This window comes from Telopea speciosissima, chromosome 9, assembly GCF_018873765.1.
Source record: "Telopea speciosissima isolate NSW1024214 ecotype Mountain lineage chromosome 9, Tspe_v1, whole genome shotgun sequence".
NCBI lineage: Eukaryota > Viridiplantae > Streptophyta > Magnoliopsida > Proteales > Proteaceae > Telopea > Telopea speciosissima.
Window position 1 is genome coordinate 51,701,022 of NC_057924.1, and position 8,137 is coordinate 51,709,158.

Sequence of the window (8,137 nt, forward strand, 5' to 3'; positions counted from 1 at the left end):
GGGTTTTGAAAAATGGGAGAGATTCGACCTAGGGTTCTCTTGGAACCCAAGGAATCGATGGAACCTCTAAACCTAGACTGTGGTGGAGTTATTTCACTCCATTACAAACTCTAAGCCTAAGCAATCTCTTTCCATTTGAGAAATTTAGGGTTTCTACCCTATTATATCCTAAATTAGGTTCTCTTTGTTTTTCCGCTTAAATCCTTGGGATTACATGGACCTAATGAAGTCTTAGAACCCTAATGGACCTAGGAGAAAGCTTTCTTGAAGCCTCCCTATCTTTAAACCCCTTGGGAAAGAAATCCCTGGTGAGAAACCTTTCAATTTTCGGTTCGCAGGTATGTGGTTTTGGACTGCAAGAAACCACCGAGATTACCTCCCGAGAAGGTCCCTGGAAAGCTAGGATTTATGTGGGTTTCATTTCCGAGAAACCACTCCGCAACCGCACCGGATCGAGATCGCCCCGAGCCCCTGGTTTCCTAGGATTTACCCGTGGTTGCGGAACCGGGCATGAAACCACTCCTCGCAACCACTCCACTTCGAAACCTTGTACTTAAAGTGATTATGGGAGACCTTTTGGGGATCTGTCCCTTTACTTAATTAACCCTGTTTTCACTCTTTATTTAGATTTAAAGTTTTCATCTTATGACGTGTTACTTGATTTCGGCGACAACTCATAACATCGGGACATAACACATATTGTGAGTGGGTTTGGTTGTTTGGGCTTGATATTATTATTGCATTGTATATTATGTCATCATTATAAATTATTAAGCATGCTTGCGCATATTGCATACTTATATATATGATTGTTATGATATTGATTGGAGATGCTTTACTTTGATGGGTCTCGGTGCGGTGGGTGCCAGTTTAACCGGATACTATATATATTTATGAAAAATTATGTTGAATGTCATGTTGAATCAGATCGCGGTCGCGTCTTGGTACTCAGGCACTAAACCGATGAAAAGTTTATGCGCCCGGATTACCTCTCGGGACGATAGGACTTGCATGTAGTATATCTGTGGCTAGGATTTTACACCCTTATGCTATGACCCTTACCAACAGGGGTTTAGGTGTTGGGTAATCAGCACACCGGATTCGTGGAGGTGGGAGAGGCCGTCATGGTAGTATTGGTTATCGGGGTCCGCCACCGAGTGGTCTTGGAGGCTTCGATCGGCATAGGTCCCAGGTGACAATTGAGGTTTCATTGTGGCGATAAATTAAGTGACCCACAGATCTCCCGAGTTGTCACACATCATATACCTCGACTTAGTTGTGATGTTAGGTGAAAAATTTACTTAACATATGCATGCATCATTGGACTATGTGAATTGTGTGTTTATGCATCCCTATCCCCTCACTGGCTCAGTGGAGCTAACCCCCTCATGTACGCATTTTTTTAGATTATGATGCAGGTACGGAGGAGCCGGAAGCTGTGTTAGAGGAACATGGCAATGGGTGTCCTTGTGACGATTGCGCCTACGGGCCTTGAGAATTCTTGGGACTTGTTCCCCTTTTGTTTATTTTAGGGCGTAGGCCCATATATAAATATTTACTGTGATACCCTTATTGATAGTTATTAGATGGTAATGAAAAATGAATTAATTACAGTATTTATCATCTAGGCTTTGATCATCTTGTAACTATTTGATTTTATACGCTTCCGCAAAACTATTGATCTTTTGAAATGTAATATTCCTCTTTCCGCACTCTGATATTATATTATTTTAATATTGGTTATGATCAGCGTTGGGACACCGTGTCGATGATCCTAATGCCTTAGTAGGATGACACGCGTCGTCCTAGTCACCCCTTATAATGTATTTTATTCCTTGTTTGGGATGGGAGGCGTGATAGAGTGGTATCAGAGCTATGATGCTCTGCACCGACCACAGTCTTGCGGACTCTTGATTTACTCTCCACGATTAGGCTCTAAACTAAAAATCTTTAAGAACATAAATGATTGTGTGCAGACATAGGAGAAGACTGATTGTGGTGAAACAAGGACTTGGAAGATAATAGGTAACATGGGACTTAGGACTTGAACCATAGGCTGTTAAGCTACAACTATGTAATTGCTTGGTTGAGTCTTAAGTAGGTCATAGATGGGCAATTATATGTTATAATTCAGAAACAATAATGAATCAATCATAACCAACCACAATTGTCAACAATGATTTAAACAAGAGAGAATTAAGCAAATACATAGAGATACATATAAGATTAATTACAAATATTCAATTGTTCCAAATCTTCTTGAGAGGCAATCATATCATTCCCATTTCAACATTCATGATTTCATCTATTCCAACAAAGACATATGATTCCATCCTGCTCAATCAAAAGATATTAATCTAAACACCATAATTGTTCCAGATTCTCTGCTTCGGCATAACTGTGCCTTTCCCAACTCAGAATGCAAGATCTCATTTGTTCCAACTCAAACATTTGATTATGTTCATCTCAGATTAAATAGACAAGTCCACCATTTCTAAAAGTTCCCAGTTGTTCATCCTAAGACAAGAACTAGAAGAACTGATCCGGGATAACTTCAATTTGTTGAGAGAAAGCTGGGCTAGACATTGCACCACCGCCACCACCGTGACCAAGAAAGGTGTTGATGTCATCTACCCCTCTCTCGATACCCTCTAGCCGCCGAGTTTGATCGGAGAGTTGCTTCGTGACTTCATCGAAGCCATCCATCACTTGCAGGTTCAGCCGCCTGATGGCCGTCAGAATGTCAATACCTCCCGCTTGATGAAGGTATAGAGGGATTCCTTTTAGGTGAACAATAGGTCTTTGCTCCTCCAATGGACACGTTGATAACGCCGGCCAACTGTGCTGCAGTGAAGGCTATAGGAACCCCCTTTACACATGAAACAACCCGATAGTTTTGTGTGCCCAGGTTCTCGGTATCCAGATTTGCATAGAAATGGCGAATGAGTTTCAGGTAGTATGGTTCAGGAAGGTTGAGAATGTTGGTCCACCCCAATGCCTCAAATCTCTGCCCCACCATGTAAGCTTTGAGATCATCCAACACTACATCCCGCCCTTCCACTATATTTTTGAAGCGAAAGTAGTCTTGGTAAAGCTTTTGGTCCTCTATCTTTTGAAACCATAGTGGATCTAGGACAATTGGTGCAACTTGTCCAATGCATACACGCTGTGTTCTTGGAGCCATTGATTGTTTTAACCTGCGGCCAAAAGCCAAGATTGATAGCAAATTAGTACCTTGAATGCTAAGGCCTAAGTAGATGATCAATGTAAGGTTGTGAAGTTCAAAACCTAGCCCTTGATTTTTCTTTCAAAGCAAATTAAATTACAGCAGGATTCTTAGGCTAGAAAATTCTGATTTTTATCCAATTATGATCTAAGAAGTGATAAAAATAAAAAATAAATAAATTATTAAAAAAAAAAAAAAAGGGAAAGGCATGGCCATTATGTGAATGACATGATAAATAATGAAGATTCATGGTCATATTATGCCTAAGACATGATATTTTATACAAAGTAGTAAGTTCAGACAAGAAGTAGACTTGTTCGATCATGGAGCATGCCTTGGGCTTCAAAAAGAATTTTCAGATTTTGTGGTTGGAAGTTTGAATCTTGAGAAACAAGTAGAGTTGGTTTGTGGCAACTCAAAATAGTGTAGACTAAGCCCTATCTAGTAAGACCAAATCAAATATGGCAAAAGAGGAGGAAAATTTGATTAGGTTTTGGTTTTCCAAAATCCAACCCAAATCCTTGGATTAGTTGCCATAGTTGGGTGCAAGCCCTTGTATTGGTTGCTTGTGGTGAGAAAATGATTAAGATTAGGTTACAAACAACCTATTAGGAAAAAGGGAAACAAAAACCCTAAGTTTTATAAACCTGAAATCGATTTTGGGGTTTCTCCTTGAGAGAAATCGATGGGAGAGAGAGAGAGCTTACCTGAATGCGATTGGATGTTGCTGAGGAGTAATTTGGAGCACTAAAATCCACCGAGGAGGGAAGAGAGAGCAAGAACGATCACGGCTTTTGGTTCTTCAAATGTATTAGGATTGTGTTTGGAAGGAGGGAAATAAATCCCTAAGTCGCGGGTTTTAAAATTTTAATTTTTGGGCCATGCGGTTTCACCTGTGGATTCAATTTTGTGAAATCGACTGAGAATCCGTGAAATTGAGAACAAAATTTGGTCTGTGAAAGCCGGATTTACCCTGTGGTTGCAACTTAGTGAAACCACACCTAAAACCGCCCAAGCCGAAAGGATTTTTGGCCCTGTTTGGTTTAACCAATCTATTTTTTGTGTTTATTACCTCCATTTGATGTTTCCCTTGCCCCTCTTGTGGCATATCTTACTCCGGTAATTTAAGCTTTATGTTTGGCAAATAAAATTATAGAAGTGAATAACCTACAAGATATGGGAACTGTATTGCGGCAAAAGCTTATAAGGGAAAATGAGACATGATAACCATAGGAAGATATTTGGAGTGAAGAAAAATGAATAAGATCAATGCACATATAAAATCCATGTGAGATTCCTAATGCGTGGATGTGAATAATGAGATCAATGTGAACAACATGTACTTTTGGCTGCTTTACATTCCAAACAATGCCAACCAAGCAAGCTATTGGATGAAAATACCCCAACAAGAGACAAGAATTATTTATTTGAGGAAAAGAGGAAAAATTCTAAGGATTTTATCAATAATCATGTATACAAGAGAATATGTTTGAAGATAAGACAATGTGATAATTTTCTATGAGATTTTATGGCATGTAAAAGAATTAGATTTGAACTTGGAGAGTTTTCCCAAAATATTGTGAATTGAGGACTTTACCACAATCAAAACATGGACATAATCCAAGTAAAATTCAACTAGATATGATAAACATAGCAACAATCTCTAAAATGCTTGTAAAGACTTGAAAATTTATAAAAGATGCAATAATCAAACAAGGACCCAACAACTTAGTGCCATCGATCAAATAGGGCTTGATTACACCCAAAAACCCTAGTCCCAATCGGTTGGCATGGATTTGGTGTACATGGCTATGGGATTACAAGAAAAATCAAGACTTGATCACGACTTGAGATGATTCATCCCAAATCCAAGAAAAGAGGAAGTAGAAGTGGGAAGAAAGCCATATCTTGAACAACTGAGAGTTGAACCTTGAGGCTGGAGATTTCGAGAAAAAACCACCCAAGAGAAGCTTGAAAGGAAGTCCCTGTAGAGCTTTTTCTCCCTGCGGTTATGTCCTTTTCTTTGGAGCAAAAAAAGAGTTTTAAAACTCGTGGCTCTATTTTGTCAAAATTCTACAAACAGACGAACGAATGGATCCACTTGTCATGAATCCACTCCGCACAAAACTCAAAATTATCATTATAAATCTGTGCGGATCAACGAATGGATCCACACTCATGCGTCCATCCGTAGATCCGTTTGACTTAAACCCTCTAGGCCATTGAAACTTTTGAGATCAGAAGAACGAACGGATTTGCATTCCACATCCGCCCGTTAGTCCGCTCTCCCTATTTTCACGGAGGACCCACGAACGGACCCAGAGTACTGACACCGCTCGTGAGTCCGCCCGAATTCTTTTAAGATTTTGAGCCTGTTTTTGGAGACCTTTTGACCACACCTATATGTGATGATTATGTGCCTATACCCTTGATCGGACACCCTTGTTGTGTGACCCATTTATGTGGACCACTTAAGTTTAGTTAATACCTTGAAATTGAGAGAGGTTAGGACTTGTATCCGACTGGACCAGCTAATGAGAACTAGCAGGCATTGATAACCGCTGTGACTCCTCTCTTATATAAAAGGAGAAGAGTTACCTTTAAGGATGAAGACCTTAGACACTGTGAATTTAAGGACCCAAACCTTATGGGTAGGTACTAAGAAAGGAAAGTAATAGGCTGGTTTGGACTGGTCTATGTGATTGAGCCATGAAGGTCACGTGTATTTGGAAGTCATTCATAACACCTCAAGCTAGTGACGACTCTATTTGAACTTTACTTGGTCCATCCAAACCTTGTTTAGACTCATAGAGAAAGTCCTACACCGTGATTTGACTTTCCAAAAAGGACTTAGCGAACCGTACTTGAGAACTTCTTATTCTTGTGGATTGACCTAGATGACAGATATGTCCATAGGGATTTGAATGTAATTATTGAGATTATGCCTACATATTGGTGTGATAAATATATATAGATATACCTTAGAACCTTGGACTGGTGTGACTAGAGTGATTCTTCGGTACTACAAGTATGACCTTACCTCGACCTTGCTATGTAACTAGTTGGTGCCCTGACCTTGGTTGACCAAACCTTAGGGTAATGAATAATGAACTTAATGATCGAGTAGGTTAAATTATGGAGACTGCTTGAAAAGTTGACTTGGACCAAAACTAATAAAGGTTGTTGGTTCTCGAAAGAGGACTGATGTGGACTCTTCCCTGTGGGATGACTGTGTAGTAGGTTTAAAGGTTGTGAAAGTGAATCAAGGATGTAACAAGACCTTCTCCAACAAAGATATGAATGGGGTAATGTATCACAAATGCGTCCCTCCATACGGGAGTGAACAATAGGAGATTCCATCAATATTCCAAATCATTCTAAAGTTGGGTTAGGTAATGAGACAACCAGATGTGAAAGCCTTCAGAATGTGAACCCTATGTTGGGACATGGACAGGTTAAATCCTGTAACCCAAGAATGACCAGAGTAGTGAAGGCTAGAGTGGTATTACCTGATTTGGAAGATCTACTGAACCCTTGTTCCTTGAGACTTAACTTAGTAGTTGGAACCCTGTTTTTCTTGGGTTATTATGAACCACATTTCTTGTGGTAATGTGACCCTATAAAGGAAAAGAATTGTGAAACCTGACTTGCTATGACATGTAGGCACTGCCTCATCTTGATTCGACCTTTGACTTAGTTTAAGATATGGGTGACTTGGGATGTTGTTATCCAACAACCCTTATCACTTGAGACCCTAGTTGCCTCAAATTTTGGGGATAAAATTTCTTGTAAGGTGGGGAGGATGTTATACCCGCACCCCGGATCGTAATTAATTATTGTTTCTTCCCTACGATGTGTAGTTATCACTACCACGTATACTGGTGAGCTGTTCTCACTGGTGGTCAAACCCAGCTATAAAATTATTGACCACAGTACAGGTTTGTCTGAGAGAAAACTATTCGAGGTCATGGGGGATAAACCATGACAAGGAAAAAGTAAGTTATAGCCCTTGACTTATTTATTTATCCTTTCCCTCGATGCCCTCGAAGTGCGGGTCAAGGTTTGAACCGCCCGGGCTATTTTAGTTGAGTAGGAGATATTTTGTTTGTGGGTCCCACTTGCCTTGGAGAAACATGTGAAGAGCAATTATACCCATATTATGTGAGCCCATCTCTTAATTGGGTTCTTTCCTAATTATAACTAGTGGGCAGGCCCATTAGCTTAAGAGGCCCATTGGGCTTAAGTGGCAATTTAACCTAAGGGTCCATCTAACTCTATTTGACCCAAGGTTGAGTATTTCTTTCTCTTACCCAAATAGAACTAATGGGTCAACCCATTAAGCCATCTTGACCCATTTAACTTAAAGTACCCATTTGTCTTGGATCGACCCATTTAGCTCTTAACCCATTTGACTTAAGGGACCCAAGTCACTTTCTATAAATAAGACAAAAGGGGGGGAGAAGCATTCTTTCTCTTTACTTCTCCCATCTAACCTAAATCGTGGAGGAGAGAAAGAGGAGAGAAAGGAGAAAGAAGAAAGAAGAAAGAAGGGAAGAAGGAAGAAGGAAGGAGAAAAGGAGGAAGAAAGAAGGAGAAAAGGAGGAAGAAGAATGGAAAAGCTTGGCTGAAGGCTTGGAACCTCACCTTGTGGAGCCCTCTACGTGGGGTTTTTCTATATTGGGGGGTAGGTAAGCCATTCAATCCCACTTCTTTTCTTCTATTTTGGGTTTTGGAAAATGGGAGAGATTCGACCTAGGGTTCTCTTAGAACCCAAGGAATCGATGGAACCTCTAAACCTAGACTATGGTGGAGTTATTTCACTCCATTACAAACTCTAAGCCTAAGCAATCTCTTTCCATTTGAGAAATTTAGGGTTTCTATCCTATTATGTCCTAAATTAGGTTCTCTTTG